Consider the following 23,945-nt stretch of genomic DNA (forward strand, 5'->3'; position numbering starts at 1 on the left):
AACAGCATTCAGACACCAGTATGACTCTCATAGGTATCTCTGACAGTATTGGTGTACATACAGACACCACTATGACTCTCATACATATCTCTGACAGTACTGGTGTACATAAACAGCATTCAGACACCACTATGACTCTCATACTGTACATATCTCTGACAGTACTGGTGTACATACAGACACCACTATGACTCTCATACGTATCTCTGACAGTACTGGTGTACATAAACAGCATTCAGACACCACTATGACTCTCATACATATCTCTGACAGTATTGGTGTACATAAACAGCATTCAGACCCCAGTATGACTCTCATAGGTATCTCTGACAGTATTGGTGTACATAAACAGCATTCAGACACCAGTATGACTCTCATAGGTATCTCTGACAGTATTGGTGTACATACAGACACCACTATGACTCTCATACATATCTCTGACAGTACTGGTGTACATAAACAGCATTCAGACACCACTATGACTCTCATACGGTACATATCACTGACAGTACTGGTGTACATACAGACACCACTATGACTCTCATAGGTATCTCTGACAGTATTGGTGTACATACAGACACCACTATGACTCTCATACGTATCTCTGACAGTACTGGTGTACATAAACAGCATTCAGACACCACTATGACTCTTATACGTATCTCTGACAGTATTGGTGTACATAAACAGCATTCAGACCGAAGATTGACACTGCAGCAAAGCTATAACTGCTCTGCAGAAAATCCGGTAACAATATTCCAGATGTGAGATGATGTTCTTAAAGCAGACTTGCACACATGATATAGTATTATACAGGTGGAGTTATGTCACTTGTCTGGAGTCCAGGAATCTTTGAAATGAGTTCAGCTGAGTTCTCAATACCCTTCCAACCATTGAATCATGTTTTGGAGTAGATTCCTGACTCAGTATTGTATTGCATTGCATTGTTTAAAGTAGACATTATTTGAGGTTTCCAAATTCTAGGTTGTGCATAAGCCTTAGGTTTTCAAATTCTTAGGTTTTCAAATATACAACATCAGGGAGGGTATTTATTACCTTTAACTGGGAAAAGTATCATTAGTAGGAATCCTGCTCCACACTGATGAGGGGCAACACCCCGAAACAGCTGTATGTGGATGGTTACCTGGCCTTGGTTTTTCCCTTGTCATTACATTGACTTATAGGGCCACTTAATATGGGGTTTTGCTGGTTTCCTTACAGGTGCCACCACTTGGCTGGGTCCTTCCCGGAGGGATATCAGGCTAGTCCTGTGTTTCGAGACTCTTTGATGAGGCTCCACGGGCTCTTCTTTTGCATATTCATGTTTCCCAGGGGGCAATGCACCTAGGACTTCACTGCTTTGAGCGCTTTCACTAGCAGCTGGCGGTGGTGTTGTTTGGCTGGTCTCCCTGAGATCAGCGATCTGTTTCTCTTATTAGTAGGATAGAAATAGTGCCAAGCTACACCTGCTCATGAGGTACAAAGATGCACCAACTAGAGAGATTTGGTGCAGTTTACTCTAAAGAAGTGTGAATTCAGACTGAGGCGTATAAAGCACCAATCTTAAAGCGAATGTATTATTAACTAAGTGAGGTTTTTTTTCATTACCTGGTTGGCGTTGGCATGGAGATCCCGGTGGCGCAGTTTTTAAAATGCCGCCCGGTTCCTTTGCTCAACGTTGTTTTTGTCATGTGCACCGGCCTGCTCTATGCACTGAAGGTGGGCCCAGCTGCCCCCCATGTAATGATATCCTCTTTCCTTGGTGACGCACCTCCATTAAAATCAAGTGCAAGAATAGAGTAGGAAAAGAGTGACACTCACCAGTAAAAAATGTTCAACTTTTGTTTCTTCATCTTAAAAAATAGGACACTTTGAAGACATCATATAAGCCAAGACCAGATGTGACAGACGTGTGGTCCGTGGAAGCGACAAGGGCGTGAAACAGTCTGTCACCATCTGGTTGTGCCTGCACAGTGTCCTATTTTTAAGATGAAGAAATAAAAGTTCAAGTTTTTTTACTGGTGAGTGCCACTCTTTTTTACTCTATTCTCACATTTGTTCTGAAGGACTTCATTGTTTGAGTATGCACCCCTGGCACATCATAAAACCATATACTTGCTGGGACTAGTAGTGCCACCTCTTTCTCGTTTTTTGACCATTAGAATCAAGCCTGGCCACATCACCGAGGGGAGGGGATCTCATGACACGAGGGGTGCCCGCTGCACATGAAGAAAACTAAGCCTAGCAGCATTTTCAACATGGTAGTGGAAACAAAAGGAAAGATCTCACTTAGTTAACGGAACATTCGCTTTAAGGATACAAACACACACACCGTATACGCAGCAGATCTGCAGCAGATTTGATGGTGCAGATTTGATTCTGTGTTAAGTTATTTAGATCTAATCTGCTGCGGATCTGCTGCGTATTGCAGCAGAAAATACGCTGTGTATATGATGTGTGTGTTTGTACACTGAGGGTACATGTGAACGTACCCTAAAGAAGCCTCCCACCACTTTTTTCTTAGCTGTCCGGCACCGGCCACTCATCCGCACCTGTGCATTCTCTTTGGCGCTGCATTCTTTGCGTTCTGTCTGGACGTCCTATTGCGCTTCTAAATAGTCGGCATCTTGACCAGTTATTTCCATTCATGTCTAATTAAAATAATGTCTATTGTAAAGAATACTACCCAATACTGAGCTGGAAAGATACAATGGTTGGAAACTTATTGAGAACTCAGCTGAACTCATTTCCCAGCTTCCTGGCCTACAGACAAGTAGCATAACTCTACCTGTATAATACTATATCATGTGTGCAAGTCTGCTATGGGAACATCATAGCACATCTGGAATATTGTTACCGGGTTTATTGCTCCGCAGTTATAGCTTTGCTGCAGTGAGTCTCAGTCTTTACTATTAATGCCGTCCATATAACCTTCCCCAATAACGTCAGTCATAGTGATGTCATAGTGATGTCACTAAAGGTAGTGCAAACCATATGGAAAACAAAAGGATTTCCGATTAAGAGCTGCAGAATCTGTTGGTTCTATACAAATAAATATTATTATTATACTTAACTCTTTGATGACCAAGCCAACTACTGTATTTGCTTTTTGCATTTTAATTTTTTCCTGCTTGCGCTTGCATTCATTTGCCCAGTTTTCCAGGACTGGATCCAGCTTTTCCAGGCACCCGCAGCGGAAGCGGCACGGAGTACAAAGCCAGCACTTTGCTTATTTAATACTGTATATTCGCTCATCTCTAGTATTTTACTTTTATTTTACAATACAATGTAGCCTAAGGCTGAGGCTACACAGTGATTCCCAGTCACACAACCAGTCCTGGTGATGGGCAGTGTGCAATGGTGGTTACTGGTAGCAAGATATGTAAGGCCTAAAAAGCATGAGGATAGATAGAGATATACAAGGAATAATATGGAGCATGGTATATAGAGAGGATAATAAGGAGATAGAGTATGGAACATGATATAGAGTTGATAATAAGGAGCTAGGGTATGGATCCTGATAGAGGGGATAATAAGGTGATATAGTATGTGCGATGGTATAGAGGGGATGGATAATAAGGTGATAGAGCATGGAGCATGATATATAGAGAGGATAATAAGGTAATAGAGTATGGAGCCTGATATATAGAGGGAATAATAAAGTGATAGAGTATGAATGATGATATAGAGGGGTAATAAGGTGATATATGTTTTATGGTATGGAGGGGATAATAAGGTGATATAGTATGTGCTATGGTATAGAGAGGATAATAAGATGATAGAGCATGGAGCATGGTATATAGAGAGCATAATAAGGTAACAGAGTATGGATGATGATATAGAGGGGATAATAAGGTGATAGAGTATGGATGATGGTATATAGAGAGGATAATAAGGAGCTAGAGTATGGAGCCTGGTATATAGAGAGGATAATAAGGTGATAGAGTATGGAGCCTGGTATATAGAGGGGATAATAAGGTGATAGAGTATGGATGATGGTATATAGAGGGGATAATAAGGTGATAGAGTATGGATGATGGTATATAGAGGGGATAATAAAGTGATATAATATGTATTATGGTATGAAGGGGGTAATAAGGTGATATAGTATGGATCCTGATATAAAGAGGGAATAATAAGGTGATAGAGTATGGAGCCTGGTATATAGAGGGGATAATAAGGTGATAGAGTATGGATGATGGTATATAGAGGGGATAATAAGGTGACAGAGTATGGAGCCTGGTATATAGAGGGGATAATAAGGTGATAGAGTATGGAGCCTGGTATATAGAGGGGATAATAAGGTGATAGAGTATGGAGCCTGGTATATAGAGGGGATAATAAGGTGATCGAGTATGGATGATGGTATATAGAGGGGATAATAAGGTGATAGAGTATGGATGATGGTATATAGAGGGGGTAATAAGGTGATAGAGTATGGAGCCTGGTATATAGAGGGGATAATAAGGTGATAGAGTATGGATGATGGTATATAGAGGGGATAATAAGGTGATAGAGTATGGATGATGGTATATAGAGGATAATAAGGTGATAGAGCATGGAGCCTGGTATATAGAGGGGATAATAAGGTGATAGAGTATGGATGATGGTATATAGAGGGGATAATAAGGTGATAGAGTATGGATGATGGTATATAGAGGGGATAATAAGGTGATAGAGTATGGAGCCTGGTATATGGAGGGGATAATAAGGTGATAGAGTATGGATGATGGTATATAGAGGATAATAAGGTGATAGAGCATGGAGCCTGGTATATAGAGGGGGTAATAAGGTGATAGAGTATGGATGATGGTATATAGAGGATAATAAGGTGATAGAGCATGGAGCCTGGTATATAGAGGGGATAATAAGGTGATAGAGTATAGAGCATGGTATATAGAGGGAATAATAAAGTGATAGAGTATGGAGCCTGGTATATAGAGAGGATAATAAGGTGATAGAGTATGGATGATGGTATATAGAGAGGATAATAAAGGGGATAGAGTATGGAGCCTGGTATATAGAGGGGGTAATAAGGTGATAGAGTATGGAGCATTGTATATAGAGAGGATAATAAGGTGATAGAGTATGGAGCCTGGTATATAGAGGGAATAATAAGGTGATAGAGTATGGAGCCTGGTATATAGAGAGGGTAATAAGGTGATAGAGTATGGAGCCTGGTATATAGAGAGGATAATAAGGTGATAGAGTATGGAGCCTGGTATATAGAGGGGATAATAAGGTGATAGAGTATGGATGATGGTATATAGAGGGGATATCACGGTGCCCCTCTCTCTATCACACAGTATACAGCTGCAGCCAGTGTGCCGGGGGACAGAAGTTGGGGCAGAACTATTGTCTCCGGTGCCCGCAGCTCCCGATGACAGGAGGCCGGGGAGAGGATGGATGAGGCCGGGGAGAGGATGGATGAGGCCGCTCCCAGTCCTGAGTGCGCGGCCCAATCACCGGCGGCGGCTGACCGGAGCCAATCCGGGAGCTGTTTACATGGAGCGCGGCCGGGGCTCAGCCTTGTCCTGATTGTGGAGCTGGGAGGAAGCAGCCAGGACATCGTCTCCCTGCGCCCTGCTCTACAACAAAGGAGGAGAAGTGTGAGTACAGCGCCGGAGCACCGGGGGGACCGGGGGGACGGGGGACTCCTGCCTGCACGGAGGGGACCGGTGCATAGTGTGTGCCGGGGGGGCACTGTATGGGATGCCCGTATACTACTACTATGCAATGCACTATACTGCTGGGACATAGGGGGGGGCACTATACTGCTGGGACATAGGGGGGGGGCACTATACTGCTGGGACATAGGGGGGGGGGGGCACTATACTGCTGATACTGGAGCTGTATACCTCCTGTGCAGGGTATATATGTGTGTGGCAGGGCGTATTGCTGATACTGGAGCTGTATACCTCCTGTGCAGGGTATATATGTGTGTGGCAGGGCGTATTGCTGATACTGGAGCTGTATACCTCCTGTGCAGGGTATATATGTGTGTGTGCCAGGGCGTATTGCTGATACTGGAGCTGTATACCTCCTGTGCAGGGTATATATGTGTGTGTGCCAGGGCGTATTGCTGATACTGGAGCTGTAAACCTCCTGTGCAGGGTATATATATGTGTGTGCCAGGGTGGACATCTTCACTGCCGATACTGGAGGTCTTCTATACAAGTACTAGTACATAGTATATGCCAACACTAAACACACACTCAGAACAAGTTATTGTTGCTATATAGTTTATTAATTTCCAAAATTCTTTAAAAACAATTAAAAATGATGCGATGGAAGTACAAGTCACAGAGAGCACACAAGGAAATACTGTTATTAGGCACAGGATGGAGAGTAAGCCCCAAATACTGGGTACTCCTGTGGAAAAACAATTGTAATTTGTAATTTACTTCTATTAAAAAAAATCTCAAGTCTTCGGGTACTTATCAGCTGCTGTATGCTCTGCAGCAAGTGATGTATTCTTTCCTGTCTGGAGAGCAGGAGTGGTTTTCTACTGCTGTAGACAGTTCCTGACATGGACAGAGGTGGCAGCAGAGAGCACTGTGTCAGACTGGAAAGAATACATCATTTCCTGCAGGACATACAGCAGCTGATTGGCAGATGAGATTTTTTTAATAGAAGTTAATTACAAATCTCTGGCATCGGTTAGCTTGAAAGAAGAAAAATAAAATCGCTGGAGCCCCACTTTAGGGCTATTATGTAAAGAGGTTTACATAAAATATACAGGGTGGTCTAAAAGTAGGTGGGCAGTATGTGTAATAGGGTTATGAAGGGAAAGATTGATCACACATGGTGTAAAGTGAAACTGGCCCAGTCGCCCTAGCAACCAATCAGATTCCACCTTTCATTTTCCAAAGAGTCTGTGAGGAATGAAAGGTGGAATCTGATTGGTTGCTAGGGGCAACTGAGCCAGTATCACTTTACACCATGCTTAATAAATCTCCCCCATAGTGTAATGTGAACCTGGCTCAGTTGCCCCTAGCAACCAATCAGATTCCACCTTTCATTCCTCACAGACTCTTTGGAAAATGAAAGGTGGAATCTGATTGGTTGCTAGGGGCAACTGAGCCAGTTTCACTTTACACCATGTTTAATCAGTCTCGCCCTTCATAACCCTATTACACATACTGCCCACCTACTTTTGGACCATTCTCTGTATACCGTATAATATAGTGACTGAAAGTGTATATGAAACAGCATCCCCACTCCGCTCTACTCTAATGGATACAGGGGGACTTGATTTGTCTAGCTAAAAATCCCATTGATGTTAAGGTTCAAGCGCTGCCCCCTACAGATGTGTCAGGGCATTGCAGTTTGCTGGCAATGGGACTGTTCAGCATCAGGCTGTTCACAGTGATCTGTTGCAGGGATGGGGGATCCTCGTGTCTCCAGCTGTTACAAAACTACAACTCCCATCATGCCTGGAGACCCGAGGTTCCCCATCCCTGGTCTGTGGGATCTGCTAGCAATTCATAGAGGCAGCACCCCACAACTAAGAGGCCCGGACCTGCTCCTAGGGCGGCGATGCCAGGTACTACAGGACACGCGGAGTAACAGTATGGCTGGTAGAGTTCTTCCTCACCATCCTGAAGGCAGTGTCATTAGTAAACATGGCAGGCGTACCCGCTCCTGTTATGTCTGTGTCCGGCAGTGCCCACTTGTACGGTACCTAACATTTTCCAGACATTCAGTAAATGAGAATACACTTGTGCTATTAATATTCTCGGGTAATATTTTCCACTTATTCCTTCTCTGCCTCCCGCACATACGTTTCTTATGTTATTCCTTTTGCTCACATTCACACCCGTACCACTTACTTTTTTGGGTCAAAAAAGGCCAGCAGTTTTTTGTTCTACACCTTTCTGCTATAGTCCACCAATACAGGTGGAAAACTGCTGCAAAAAGAGTTGAAAATGGACCCTAAATCAGGTAAAAACACCTAAAGAAAAATTTAGCTTTTTTTTTTTTAAGGCATAAAATGACAGCTCGGAAAACATTACGTAAACTTGTCCCCTTTCTGTTAGGTTATTTAAAGGGGTTGTTCACCAATTTTATTTTCTTTCAAATCAACTGGGGCCAGAAAGTAAAAGATATTTCTAATTCACTTCTATTAAAAAAATCTCAAGTCTTCCAGTCCTTATCAGCTGCTGTATGTCCTGCATGAAGTGGTGTATTCTCTCCGGTCTGACACAGTGCTCTCTGCTGCCATCTCTGTCCATGTCAGGAACTGTCTAGAGCAGCAGCAAATCCCCACACAAAACCTCTCATAATACCACTTCTTGCAGGACATAAATTAGATACGTACTGGAAGACTGGAGATTTTTGGAGATCTGCTAGATCGTCGCTTGTTTACTGGACCTATTACACGGCCCGATAATCGTTAAACAAGGGCTGCAGGGACATCGTTACCAATGTCCTTGCAGCCCTTGTTTAAACTATATACATTACCTATCCACGTTCCAGGGCTGCTGCTGCGGTCGTCTTCTCCACGGGTCCCGCGCGCTCTAACTTCAGAGTGGCCTGTCAGCTGACAGGCCGCTCAGCCAATCACAGGCCGGGACCGGCCGCTGACAGGCCACTCTGAAGCTAGAGCGCGCAGGACCCGGGGAGATGAAGACGGCAGCCGCAGCCCTGGAACGTGGATAGGTAATGTATATCGTCAGTCGCCGAGTGCGCGCCGCTATTACACGTAGCGGTGCGCGGTCGGCGCCTGACGAAAATGGTTCCAAACCTATATCAACGATCAGCCGATGATGGATGTCATCGGCTGATCGTTGTATTTATTACATGGAGCGATAATCGGCCGATTGTTGTTCTGTGTAATAGTGCCCTTACTGTGGTTTCCCTGCCTAGTCACAGTATACAGCTGGGGTATGCTCCCACTAAACCCCTAATGATGATCCCGCTGTAAGGACTCTCTTCTCCCTGCAGACTGCTCGGTGTCGGCCTTCCATATCCGTCATGGTCCCTGTAGGGACTGCACTAATCGGTTAATGGCGGCATGTCCTATACATATGCCATCACTGCCAAGAGTAGAATTCTCTAGAAAAAGTTGGGATAACAAATAATACAGCTATGGCTCTATTCACACCACGTCTGCACAACATGCACTGGGAAATCTCCTGATACATATGGGACAGTATCCATAGGCCCAGCTGCCATTTTGGTCTTTGTTAGGGTGCATTCTGTCAGGGGTTCCCATTTATTTGCTGTATGAAAGACCTGGGCGTCTATGATTGGTGTCGTACCCTAGGCCAGGGGTAGGGAACCTTGGCTCTCCAGCTGTTGCAAAACTACAACTCCCATCATGCCTGGACAGCCAAAGCTAACGCTTTGGCTGTCCAGGCATGATGGGAGTTGTAGTTTTGCAACAGCTGGAGAGCCAAGGTTCCCTACCCTTGCCGTAGTGGGACACTGCAAAAATGCATTGTGAAGAGAGTCCTGACTAGCTGCTGAGTAATACGGGGGCAGATTATCTGCTTATATTTTACAGTTCCTGGATTTATGTGTATTTCTCCCTCTCTCCATCAATCGGGGTGTAGTATTGATGCACCAGATCATGTGCATGTGGTTTATCAAGTTTTTTTGCCGCTGTGTTCACACAATACAGTTTTATGCCGTCACGTCACTGTGGCTTCTCTTCCCATTGGTGGGGTCACTACTCTTACCTGTAATGCAGGTTAGAAGATCTCTCTTTAGTCGGGGTCCTCTCGTCAAATTAGACTTTTATATGAGATATTATAAGCTTCATGGCAACAAAAATAGTATATTGTGAGTCACGCGCATCAAAGTGTTCTACCTATGAGTGACAGAACACAGCACGTTCCAGTGTTCAGAGCCGTGTTCTCACCAGATGACTATTTCCAGCACACGACGCTTCATGTACCATCTGGCTGGCTGCCAGTAAGAGGAAAACACTTCTCTCCCCCATACCTACATTATGCACACAGACCTCTTTTATAGCTGTTCTGTTAAAGGGGAACTCCACCAATTCCCCCCCCCCCCAGTTCTACTGGTGTCAGAAAGTTATATAGATTTGTAAATGACTTCTGTTTAAAAATCTCCATTCTTCCAGTACTTATCAGCTGCTGTATGTCCTGCAGGAAGTGGTGTATTCTTTCCAGTCTGACACAGTGCTCTCTGCCGCCACCCCTGTTCGTGACGGGAACTGTCCAGAGCTGGAGCAAATCCTCATAGGAAACCTTGGACAGAGGTGGCAGCAGAGAGCACTGTGTCAGACTAGAAACAATTCATCACTTTCTCCAGGACATACAGCATCTGATAAGTACTGGATGAACCGAAATTTTAAAATAGATGTAAATTACAAATATGGATAACTTTCTGACACCAGTGAATTTAAAAGAAAATAAATCTCCTTATTAATGCCATGTGACCTAATGTGTATACATGACCTCTGACCTTCTGTGCTTCCACCATGTTTTTTTTTTTTTCTGTGCTGTATAAAGATGATGATGTCCAGATGTGATCTTAAAAAAAAAAAAATAATGAAATATAAGCGGCAACATATTGAGAATCCTTATCTTACGGTCATGTTTTTAGTCACAAGGTCTGCAGGTCGATAGAGGTGGGCGGCCAGGACTTGACGTCCAGCTAAGGATGCTGAAGACCACAACTCTTATTGCTTTACACTGCTAAAGGAGTAGTCCAATCGTGGTATCCAGGGCACTCTGCAGAATCCTGTCCATTCACGGCTCCCAGCATCATTGTTAATTATGATGTCGGGATTACGAAGCGGTTTAAAATGTTGCGCTAGTGTACTGACAGAGCCACGCCATGTCACCGGGGTATACTTCTGTTGGTGTCCATTTAGCTGAATCTGCAGCGGAGGCCCTAAACAGAGCCTGTGCCGCAGATGCCAGCCTAGCCTTACCGTGTATGACCCCCTCCAGTGTGACTATATGGCTCCATTAGAATTAGGTAGGGCCATATCACAGAGGGGAGGGGGTATCGTCACACTGGGGGGCACCTCCACTGTATAGAACCAGGCCGGTGTACAAGAAGAAAGCAGTGCCAAGCGCAGGAACTGGGCAGCGTTTAAAAAAAAAAAAAAAATGTGCCACCGGGATCTCTGCACTGGCACAGTGGTTTTATCCCGTTCAAACTGATACTGATAAGTGCAGGAAGTGTTGTCATGAGGATACAGGTAGGAGGGATGTGTCCTCCACCTCCATAAGGATTAAGGTATTTAAATCGTTCTATTCAGTACAGATGATTTGGTAGTTATACTGTATTTTCGTCATCATCATGATGTACTAAGACATCCATATTCATTGCTGGCCCAAGGGGTGAAGCAGCCATGTCTGGCCTAATGATGGGATTATTCTCAATGATGTCTAATTCTAGGCTGAGCCATTTTGCCCGAGGTTTTTCTCTCTTCCTTCCATCCTGTGCTTGGTCTTTGGTTCAGATTCTTCAAGGCGCTCACAGACATTAGAATAATATTGGGGGAGTCTGCTGATTCTTGGCAGTGTGATGTCTATGGGGATCCCCTGCCTGTGGATGGGAGATGTCTGGGTCACTGGAGGACTGTTTTATGTGTATGGCCATCTTAGCTGTACAGCACTGAAGCACATGTAGTTTTTTAACGTTAGGTTCTATTCACACGGAGCAGAACTGGTGGGATCCCGCCACCCTCCCTGTCTCTATGGGAGGCACGCATGCCTCCTCTCTCCGAATCTCTCCATGCTGAGGAATGGACTTGCCAATTCTTCAGCTCGGAGAGAGGAGGCGCACGAGCCTCCCATAGACTATCATTATAACAGGAAGGGTGGCGGGATCCCACCAGTTCTGCTCCATGTGAACACAGGCTAAATGTTTATATGGGCCACATGTTGAACTGTGCGGCCCTTTCCTGCAGTTTAAAGGGGTTACTCCGGCAAAAATCATTTCTTTGAAATCAGCTAGTTTCAGAAAGTTCTATAGATTTGTAATTTACTTCTATTTAAAAATCTCCAGTCTTCCAGTTCTTATCAGCTGCTGTATGCCCTGCATGAAATGGTGCTTTGTTTTCAGTCTGACACAGTGCTCTCTGCTGCCACCTCTGTCCATGTCAGGAACTGTCCGGAGCTCTGGACAGTTCCTGACATGGACAGAGGTGGCAGCAGAGAGCACTGTGTCACACTAGAAAGAACAAATCACTTCCTGCAGGACATACAGCAGCTGATAAGTACTGGAAGGGTGGAGATTTTTAAATAGAAGTAAATGACAAGTCTGTATAACTTTCTGACACCAGTTGATTTGAAAAATAAAGATGTTCTCTGGAGTATCCCTTTAAAGTAATAGGCCGTGCAACATGCTGCCCTTACAAATAAAAACCTTCAAAGCCAATGATTTTTTCAGGAGTTCAGAAAGAAGCGATCTTATGTTGAGTTCCCAATTTCTGTTTGTTTAATGTTCCATTTTGCATATGTTTTAGCATGGTGCTTTCCCAGCTGAAGATCAGGTAACAAGTACATGCAGACCTCACGCTGGGGACAGTATAGATAGTAAATCATACACATGGACATATAAAGATAAGTACCAGACTGTAACAAGGTCAGTAAGGGTAGTAAGGACAGGCACCATCAGTCAGAGTGGTCTCATAAAACTATAGAGCATTAGAGCCCCCCGGAGATCTGGGTCAGCAGAATACTCCTGTCCGGGAGAGAAATGTCTGTTTTATGTCCGTTCTTTACCCCCCATTGATTTGCTTTGAATTCAATGTGAAAACGCATAACAGTTCACATGCAGTTTAATTTTACAGCCGTAATTCTACCCCAATATAGGCATAAAAATAAGCACATGGCGCGTGTTCTGGGCTGTTTACAGGCTAAAAGCATTCGTTTTTATTGCAAGCAAAGGTCAGAATGACGTAAAATTCAACTGAAGAAATATACTGTGTGAAAAAAAAAAAATATTTTTGGCCCAATTTTTTTTAGCTGTAAAACTTTTGATTGGGTGTGTGTGTGTGTTTTTTTCTCTTTTTGAGCTTTAAAGGGAACTAATCATGATGATTTAGCGTTCCGAGTTTCAATAATGATATGAAGAATGCTGCACTGTTTCCTACCATGTAAACTGCTCGTCTGCCATTGCCTCAGTCTCCTCAAAGATGCCGGCCATATGACTAGTTGAGGGAAAGATGCCGGCCATATGACTAGTTGAGGGAAAGATGCCGGCCATATGACTAGTTGAGGGAGAGACTCCGCAATTGCCTCAGTCTCCCCATAAATGTAGTGTCATTGCTCCCCGCGCTGTATAAAAACCTATCGCAATGTAGCGGTATCGTGGCCTGTGGATCACGCCCAGAGAGGTAGGACTACAGCAAGGAGGGGAGTGATTACAGCCCATTGCCCAGTTGAGGGAGAGACTCCTCCCACATGGCTAGTTGAGTGAGACTCCTCCCACGTGACTAGTCGAGGAAGAAAGAAGCAGTTAACATGGTAGGAAACGCTGCAACATTCTTCATAACATCATTATTGTAACTCAGAATCCTAAATCATTATGATTGGTTCCCTTTTAAGGGTACGTTCACACGTACTGGATCCACTGCGGATCCCTGCCCAGTAAACTCTATGGGCAGACAAACTCGCAGCAGGATGGACACCCCGCTGCGAGTTTATCAGCAGCCCGCCCGGTTAACCCCCCCGCCCACCGGAGCCTATACTTCACCTGGTCCGCGCTCCGGCTTGCTTCGGGGGTTCCCGACACGTCCCGCTCGGCCAATCAGTGCACTGCCCCACCGCACACACTGATTGAGCGAGATGTGAAGACACTGGGAGCCCCGAAGCAAGCCAGAGCAGGGACCAGGTGAAGTATAGGCTCCGGCGTCCGGGGGCTTAACTGGGCGGGCTGCTGACAAACTCGCAGCGGGGTGTCTATCCTGCTGCGAGTTTGTCTGCCCATAGAGTTTACTGGGCAGGGATCCGCAGTGGATCCAGTACCTGTGATTGTACCTTTAGGGAATGATCTTACCCCTCAGCCCTCATCCAATTTAGTTATTATTGGTGCAAAAGGAGTCCCAGCCTCTTATATATCCACCTACAGTGCTCGCGGGTATACTGTGAGCTCCAGATGAGATTTCTTACGTATACTATCTTTGTGACTAACCCTATGCCCCATGCAGATGGCATTCCCCAGCTGTTGTGCCCCTCAGGATCAGTACAGTGGAGGTGGGCCTGTGCTTGGTGCAGATGGCGGTCCCCAGCTGTGGTGCCCCTCAGGATCAGTACAGTGGAGGTGGGCCTGTGCTTGGTGCAGATGGCGGTCCCCAGCTGTGGTGCCCCTCAGGATCAGTACAGTGGAGGTGGGCCTGTGCTTGGTGCAGATGGCGGTCACCAGCTGTGGTGCCCCTCAGGATCAGTACAGTGGAGGTCCCCAGCTGTGGTGCCCCTCAGGATCAGTACAGTGGAGGTCCCCAGCTGTGGTGCCCCTCAGGATCAGTACAGTGGAGGTCCCCAGCTGTGGTGCCCCTCAGGATCAGTACAGTGGAGATGGTCCTGTGCTTGGTGCAGATGGCGGTCACCAGCTGTGGTTCCCCTCAGGATCAGTACAGTGGAGGTGGGCCTGTGCTTGGTGCAGATGGCGGTCCCCAGCTGTGGTGCCCCTCAGGATCAGTACAGTGGAGGTGGGCCTGTGCTTGGTGCAGATGGTGGTCACCAGCTGTGGTTCCCCTCAGGATCAGTACAGTGGAGGTGGGCCTGTGCTTGGTGCAGATGGCGGTCACCAGCTGTGGTGCCCCTCAGGATCAGTACAGTGGAGGTGGGCCTGTGCTTGGTGAAGATGGCGGTCCCCAGCTGTAGTGCCCCTCTGGATCAGTATAGTGGAGATGGTCCTGTGCTTGGTGCAGATGCCCACCTGCCCCCATTTCTTCCTTCTCTGCAGTGAATGCCAGCGCTCGCGTTGTCCTTCTAGGGATCTGCTTCTGCAGCTCATTTCCAGGCAATTATGGCCATCTGATTGAATCCGTATGGCACAGGCTATATTTAGTCATGAATGGAGCTCTGCCTGTTTATTTTCCTTAAATTCCTCACTGACCCAGAGTCATAGGGCTGAAATTTCCATTCTGTGTACAGAGAATGAATAGGGATCTCATCGCTGCTGGAGAGCCGGCTTATATTGCTCCCACGTTTATTAGAAATGACACAGTCCTATACTATATATACTGTCAGGGAGTCCTCAGCTCCACAAGGTCATAGGTATAGACGTGTGCGTCTACAGATATAATCATTGTCTTCAACCAGCTCTGTTTTTGCATCAATGAATTGTAAGCTGGGAACTTGATGCAGTTATTGAAATGTGATATTGGATATACAAGGCCTTAAAGTGTCAGTTAGTTTATTTATTTATTTATTTTTTAGAAATCAATAGTACAGATGATTGTAAGAAACTTTGTAATTGTGTTTATTAGCCGAAAAATGCATTTTTATCATGAAAAAGCGGTTTGAAGCTCTTCCCCCACCCCCCCACCTTCATTGTTCTCTATGGAGGGAGATGAGGCACCAAAACAGGACATCAAAGAGTTAATTTACAGCTACATCAGACTATTTCCTCTGATGTCAGCTCTGACCTCTGAATACCAGCTTCACACAGCTCCTGCTGTGTAATCCTTTGTTCTCTGCTGCCGACTAATCTCCCTCCTCCCCTCTCCATAGATTACACAGGGCCCGACTGATGTAGAAGTCGAGATTTCCCCCGGTAGCTAGTCGCACACCTGTGGTAGTACAGTACTGCATAGATTTAAACAGATTTCTCTGTAAAGATACAAACACAATGGGCGGATCCGCAGCGGATTTCTCGCTGCGAATTCAGGGCAGCACACTGATTGGCTGAGTGGAACGTCCACCCAGGAACCCCCGAAGCAAGCCGGATACTGGAGCAGGTAATGTATATGCTCCGGCCGGCTGGGGGTTAACAGGGCGGTCTTCCGACATACTTGCAGCGGGATGTCCATCCCACTGCGAGTATGGCTTCCCATAGACATTACAGGGCAGGGATCCACAGAGGATTTTGCTGTGAGTTCGCATCGAGAAATCCACTGCGGATCCGCCCGTGTGTTTGTACCCTAATACTGATGTCTATCACAGTCTATGGCAATCCATTCTGGCAGTGGATTTAAATAGTGCTGTAAACATGTAAAAACGAATTGCTTAGCTCCCGACATCATACTTACCTGTCCGCATTCCTCTGCCGCCCTCCTGCTCCTCCGAGTTTCCACACACCCACGGCTCGCTCAGCCAAACACTGCGCTGTCCCGCTGCAGCCAGTGATTGGCTGAGCAGGGATCCAGAGAAGCATGTGGGAGCACACCGGTGCAATGCAGACAGGTAAGCATGGTTTGCGGAGCCTAAGTCTATGGCGCAATACATTCTCATTGCAAGAATGGGGTGCCATAGACTTTAATAGAAATCAGTAATGCAGTGGATTTCACTGCACAACTCCGCTGCAATACGGTATGTGTGAACCTACCCTTAGGTTTCATTTACACAGATTATCTGACAGATTATCTGACAAAGACTTGAAGCCAAAGCCAGAAACAGACTATAAACAGAGATTAGGTCATAAAGGAATGCCTGAGAATTTTTCTCTTTCAAATCCATTCCTGGCTTTGGCTTCAAATCTTTGGCAGATAATCTGTCAGATAATCTTTCTGTGTAAATGGACCCTTATGCTACGTTTACACGGAACGATAATTCGCCCGATCGTACGATTAACAGGTGTCGGAGTAACTTTTTTTTTTTTTTTCATAATGATCAGCGTTTAGACGGTACGATATATCGTACGCAAATTCGTTTTGCAATCGCTTAAAGCCTATCTCACACATTGGTTAAATCGGCGAACGACTGTTCACACGGAATGATCTGCGATTTTTTTTTGGCGAACAATCAACAACGATTTGAGAAGTTGTTGCAAGATCAAAATGAACGATTTATAGCTCGTCAATTGATCGTTCGCTGCGTTTACACGTACGATTATCGCTCGAATTCGATCGTTCATGATAATCGTTCCGTGTAAACGCAGCATTAGGCTATGTTACCACTTTGGGAACATATTAGGGAAAGGTGGCCATCTTGTTATATAGACAGCTGCCAATAATGATCATGATCTTAGCGGCTGTCTATATTACAAGATGGCCGCCTTCCCCCATTGTGTTCCCAGAGTGGGAAACATAGCCTTTAAAGGGTTTGTTCACCCACAAAAAAAATTCTTTTAAATTAACTGGTGCTAGAGATTTGTGATTTACTTCTATTAAAAAAAAAAAAAAAAAAAAAAGCGTAAGCGTAGAGTGGCTAAACCTTTTTAGTGCCAGGGTGCTAAGTACTCTCTACAGGAGACGTGACCCTCTCTATAACTGATGTACACTCCTGAGCACCTCTTATACATTCTATGGTATCATCAGCCGCATTTAGTTTCACATAACAAAAAATCCAGAGCGCCTAGGTCATGCATATCCTGCGTGCCAGGGCGCTCCGCACAGGTTTATCAGCACGATTAAAAATAAAACTGCTCTGGGCTTTACTGCAATCCCTTACATGTCACTCTGAAGGATCTGGTGGTGGCGAGGACTGATAGCAGATTACTGTTTCCTCTAAGCTATAGAAGGTATTAGCCATGTAAAGTATATACTATATTACCACTACATCCACATTGCCACTTATTGAACCTGTTTTTGGTTTTTGGACTTATATAAATTAGACCATAGTGATTGATGACTGTGCATCTGTGCTCCGATGACCATCAGTAGGTAAAAAAATTAAATAAATAAAAATATATATATTTATATAGTGGCCCAAAAGTAGGTGGACTGAAAAAAATATAATTTTTTTTTGTGAAACTGGCTCATTTGCCCCGAGAGAGAGATTTTGAAGATTTTGATGATTTCCCCTTTTCAAATCCATTCCTGGCTTTGGCTTTAAAAATCTGTCAGATAAACCTATGTGTAAAGGCACCCTAAGTCTTCCAGTACTTATCACCTGCTGAATGTCCTGCAGGAAGTGGTGTTTTCTCTCCAGACTGAAACAAAGCTCTCTGCTGCCACCTCTGTCCATGTCACGAAGTGTCCAGAGCAGCAGCAAATCCCCATAGAAAACATCCTGTTCTGGACAGTTCCTGACATGGACAGAGGTGGCAGCAGAGAGCACTGTGTCAGACTGGACAGAATACACCCCTTCCAGCAGGACATACAGCTGCTGATAAGTACTGGAAGACTGGAGATTTTTCAATAGATGTAAATGATAAATCTATATAACTTTCTGACACCAATTGATTTAAAAGAAATAAAATAATAAATTACCGGAGTACCCCTTTAAGGTTTCATTCACCCTATTACATGCTTAAAAAAAGCCTCTTGGGTTCCCATGAAAAGTCTATGGTCATAAAACTAGAAAGTGGTAGTGTAGTGTGTGTGTATTGTGTTTGTGTGTGTGTGGTTGTGTGTGTGTGTGTGTGTGTGTGTGTGTGACATTTCTGAGGAACCCTTCCTGTTATGGTCTTATATAACCCTGGCGTTGACCATGCCTGTGGTGATGGATTTGTAGAGTTATCCGGGATGAGGCGCTGTGTATGCTGTTTCTTTGCTTTCCTTCGGACCATGTGACCAGGCCGTAGCCCTGAGTCTTGCAGTCTCTGAATACACAGCTATTACTGTTCCTAGCATGGAGGAGGCCAGCCAGGTGTTCAGTACATAAAGGGCTTCAGTTTCTCCTCAGCGGAGAGGTAACGCGCTGTATCATTATCTGCCATTATGTCCTGGCCACTTTTCCTTTCAGGGTTGAAAGACGGTATTGTGACAGGACTGTGTTTGTGTAGTGCGGGGTCTGCACTCCTTCCTGGGGGCCGGGCCTGGTGCTCAGCTTGTTGGAGAGGGGATTTTACTGGTGTTGTTGGGGCGTGAGGCTCTATAGGTGACACTATGACACAAGGACGCCATTGCGTGTGGAAGAGGAGTTTTCATGTATAATCTTTTTTTTTTTTAATTTATTTATGGCTTTTATTTTGTGAATTTCTGATAGAATGTGACAGAATCCGCACATGTCATCCAGTGTGTCTGTGTGATGCCTTCTCTTGTGGGTAAAGTAAGCCGCCATAGTGTTTAGAGATGAGCAAATGACTTCAAAATTCGTTTTGCGACGTTTGCGAATATTCGCACAAATTTTCGTATGTTGGTATGAAAATGCAGCTAATGTTTGTGTTTGCCGATACGAACAATTTGTTAGATCGGAATGTTTATAACGATTCTTATCCAACATTCCAACGTTTATCTTGTGATGTTCGCAACTGCGTAACGTACGCAACTGTGTATGCTAACATGTGCGTTCGCTATTGCGGTTGCCATGTTTAGAGAACATATTTATGTTTGTATGTTCGTACGAAAATGCCGCTAATTGTTCGTGTTTGCTGATACGAACAATTTGTTAGATCGGAATGTTTATGACAAACCTTTTCGAACACGTGAACGTTTGTCTTGTGATGTTCGCAAATGCATAATATTTGCGACTGCGTGATGTACGCAACTGTTTAAGTGTAAGCTAATGTGTGTTCACTATTGCGGCCGCCATGTGTAGCAAATTTGCACATCTGGGGCATTCGCGAATCGCAATGAGGCGAACTAAACGCCTGATTCGCTGCGAATCGGAATTCATCAGGTTCGCTTTGCTCATCTCTAGTGTTGTTGTGTTGGGTGACAATAGCCGCTGAATCAGGGTATAGGGAAGAAATATTCTCATACTCAGAGTTACTCTGTGTCCACCAATAGGATAAGGTATAACTAATGTTGGTGGGGGTCCAACTGCGGAGACCCCTACCAATCCGGAGGACAGATGTCTGTTGCGTATTTGGAGCGGCTGTGTGCATGAGTGGCTATCGGTCCATTCACTTCAGTGGGGGCTTCTCACCATTGTTAAAGGGGTACTCCAGGAAAAAAATACAAAATCATTCAAATCAACTGGTTTAAGAAAGCTATATAGATTTGTTATTTACTTCTGTTTAAAAATCTCAAGTTTTCCAGTACTTATCAGCTGCTGGATGTCCTGCAGGAAGTGGTGTATTCTTTTCAGTCTGACACAGTGCTCTCTGCTGCCACCTCTGTCCCTGTCAGGAACTGTCCAGAGCAGTAACAAATCCCCATAGAACATTTCTCCTGCTCTGGACAGTTCCTGTCTTGGACAGAGATGGCAACAGAGAGCACTGTGTCAGAGTGGAAATAAAACACTTCCTGCAGGACATACAGCAGCTGATAAGTATGGGAAGACTTGAGAAGTAAATTACAAATCTATATAAAACTTTCTGAAAGCAATTGATTTGAAAGAAAAAGATTATTTTTCCTGGACAACCCCTTTAAGTTCAGTACCCTGTGCTGTCCTCTCTGGATAAGCGAGAGTGTGGCTCTTTTGGCTGGACTCTCTTATGGCACATAATCTCCTGAAGAGGAGGGCGGCACAGCCTGAAGCAAGAGATGCCCACTGCAGCTGTCCTGTGACGTCACACTTCTGGTGGCAGAGCGGAACACGAAGTAAGCTTTGCCTGACTACCCCTTTAAGCTTCATTCACTTCAATGGAACTCACCCAAACTGGAGACAAGTGGTGCTGTCTCTGGAAGGAAGTGGCCATGGTTTTTCTAACTCTAGAAGCCACATGAGAATGGGACTGAACTGCTGGTTATCCCCTGCCCTTACTTGCACCCCTATGAGGACCTTGCTAGGGGGCCCCTTTAATGACTGTGTGGGTTGGCGCACACACAGGCGGGTCTATACTTTCTGCATAGATGTCTGACAGGCCAGGTGTTTTCTGCTTGGCTTTCCTCATGAATCACGGCTCTGTGGGTGGAGGTGTGGACGGCTGGCAGAGCCGATGCTCTTGTAAACTTCGGAGTGATGCAAACCCTGTTCATTCTGGAGCGAAACTCCGGGCTTAAGCTGGAGCCAGAATCTGGGCGGCTCTCATTGAAGGAGGGTTAAAGTTATTAATATATAACCTTATTGTAACACCTTCATGTTTGCTTAGATGAAGCTTTTACTACACCCCTGGCTGGACATCCTGCATATATTATACCAGCCCAGGAACACCTTGTGACTTACTTTTTTTGGTGTTTTTTAGCGCTACAAGATTTATTTTAACCGTTAAGCTACAGGACATAACTTTTTAACAGCAGTTAAAAGGGAAAAAAAACTTACAGTTCCACTGGTGTCAGAAAGTAATATATAGTTGTAATTTACTGTATATAAAAAAAGAAAAATCTCCAGTCTTTCAGTACTTATCAGCTGCTGTATGTCCTGCAGGAAGTGGTGTATTCCTTCCAGTCTGACAGTGTTCTCTGCTGCCACCTCTGTCCATATTATCATGATGACCATCAGTAATGAAAGCTGCAAAATCTTGTTGTGTGAACATAGCCAAGTAGTGTTACAATAAGTTGAATTGTAGGCCAGGCCAGGCTAGGACTACCCAGATCTCCTCTTAAGCCCCTCTTACACGGGGTGATGAGAGGGAGCAAGCGAGTGCCAACCTGTCAGGTCAGCGCTCGCTTGCTTCTTGTTCCACCGCTTCCTGCCGGCGCTATTACATGCCCAGACAGCGAGTGGGTGAGGGTCCTATTACACAGGACGATTATCGTTCGAAAAATCGGTCGGATTTGAACCATAATCGTTTAGTGTAATAGCAGAAGATCATTGGTCGTTTGATATAATTTGGACTTATTTTTATCGTTGATAGCTTGCATGCGTTCGCATGGATTAAGACATCGTTCGGTTGTACGCAGTAGCGACGGACGCAATAGTGACAACAAGACGACCGCAAGAACAATCATAAGTAACGATCTTGGTTCCCTTTTAATTGGTTGAACAATTTCAGGTTGTTTGAGAGAATTGATCATTGAAAAATCGCTTTGTGTAAGGGTCCATTTAAACAGAAAGATTCTGTCAAGATTATCTGCCAAAGATTTGAAGCCAAAGCCAGGAATGGATTTGAAAAGAGGAGAAATCTCAGGCTTTCCTTTATGACCTTTATGTCCTTGCAGCCCTTGCTAAACTGGCATACATTACCCATCCACGTTCCAGGGCTGCTCCTGCCGTCCGCTTCTCCCCGGGTCCCGCGCGCGCTCTAGCTTCATAGCGGCCTTTCAGCTGATAGGCTGAGCGGCCTATCACAGGCTGGGACCGCCGCGGCCTGTGGTTGGCTGAGCGGCCTATCAGCTGACAGGCCTCTGTGAAGCTAGAGCGCACGGGACCCAGGGAGAAGCGGGCAGCAGGAGCAGCCCTGGAACGTTGATGGGTAATGTATATCGTTAGTCGCCGCCCGTGCACCGCTATGACATGCAGCGGTGCGCGGTCGGCGCCCGACAAATAGGTTCTAACCTATATCAGCGATCAGCCGATGATCATTGTCATCGGCTGATCGCTGCATTTATTACACGGAGCGATTATCGGCCGAATCGGGCCAATTCGTCCGATTATCGTTCCGTGTAATAGTACCCTAAGAGTCCATTTACACAGATAATCTGTTAAAGATTTGAAGCCGAAGCCAGAAACAGACTATAAACAGAGATCAGGTCATAAAGGAAAGCCTGAGATTTATCCTCTTTTCAAATCCATTCCTGGCTTTGGCTTCACATCTTTGGCAGATAATCTGTCAGATAATCTTTCTGTGTAAATGGACCCTAATAGTACCCTAAGGGGGGGGGGGAGGGGAGATAGCACTAATCTGATGCAGTCACCTATCTGCATTTTCTCTTTCAACATGTTGAAAGGCAACAATCAGCCAACGCATGTCAGCTGATCATTGTCTTCTATTCTGCATTAACACGGAACGATTTTTGTTCGAATTTTCGCAATAACGATCGCATTTGAGCGATGATCGTTCCGTGTAAACACAGCAAACCATCAAGCGACGAGCGAAAAATCTTTCGACATGCTCTCAAATCGTCGTTCATCGTTCGCTAAAAATTTGTAGATCGCTTCTTGTAAACAGTCTTTCAAAGATTCACCCTATGTAAAAGATGGGCTTAAGCGATCTTAAAAATGATCACAATAACGATTTTTCTTAAAAATATCTAACGATTTATTCGTCTAAACGCTGAGCGTTATAAAAACCAAATTATTGCTTCAAAATCGTTAGACGATCGATTGGGCGAATTATCGCTTCATGTAAACGCAGCATTACACATAGCAATTAATGGCTGTAACAGCTGATATCTGCAAAATATGGCCGATAATCGCTTTGTGACTCTAGTTCTCTGTACGGGAGCGACGCTGTGCAGGGGAAACTTTAGAGGCTCCTGTAATTCCTTCTAGTGACTGACAGGGATTCCAGCTCTTTAGAACGCTCATTGTTTGTTTCAGTAACATCTGTTCCTTTCACGGAAGACTGACCATTCATGTAAAAGTACCAACCCAATGAAACTTATTGGAGTCCTTGTCGTGACCATCATTCAAGAGGGGGAAAGAGTGGCCATGTTTTTGTAGTGCTGGACAACCCCTTTAAGGGTTTCTAGATACAACTGACTTTTTGGAATGCAGTTTATAGAAACTTTTAAAAAGATGGCTCCTTTAAGAGGGAAATCCATACACTACTGTAAACAGTAAGATTGCTTTCTATATATTGGGGCTGGGACTCTAAATCTTGTTTCCCAGCTGGATGTCTTCAGTATATTTTCTAAGTGGCTGCATGTCCTCTGAACCATTCGTTCTGGATTCATATTCGTATTTGTGGTCAATTAACACACAACATCTGACCAGAAAATGAATTTCCAATGCAGATTGCCCTTTTGGCTTTATTTCCCCATCGCTGTCTCACTTGCCGTGCCGACATCTAACAAAGTCAGCGGCATTGTGCTCCTCCAGTGTGTGGTAACCCTGCCAAGTAGCTGATAAGTATATACAATGCCTCCCTGGGAATACTTATTCACGCCAAGGAAGAAAAGCAGGATGGTTCTCCTAAGCCGG

At 44.8% G+C, this 23,945-nt stretch overlaps 1 protein-coding gene across 1 annotated transcript in view; it reads left to right on the top strand.

Moving 5' to 3' along the window:
• The first annotated feature begins 5,482 nt into the window (after window positions 1–5,482).
• CTTNBP2NL (CTTNBP2 N-terminal like) overlaps window positions 5,483–23,945 on the top strand; it is a 69,221-nt gene continuing 50,758 nt past the window's right edge. Inside the window, exon 1 of the mRNA XM_069946048.1 lies at window positions 5,483–5,609. The gene's annotated coding sequence lies outside the window, so the exon portion shown is untranslated. The remainder of the gene's footprint in view (window positions 5,610–23,945) is intronic.

Source organism: Dendropsophus ebraccatus, chromosome 11 (assembly GCF_027789765.1).
Source record: "Dendropsophus ebraccatus isolate aDenEbr1 chromosome 11, aDenEbr1.pat, whole genome shotgun sequence".
Classification (NCBI taxonomy): Eukaryota; Metazoa; Chordata; class Amphibia; order Anura; family Hylidae; genus Dendropsophus; species Dendropsophus ebraccatus.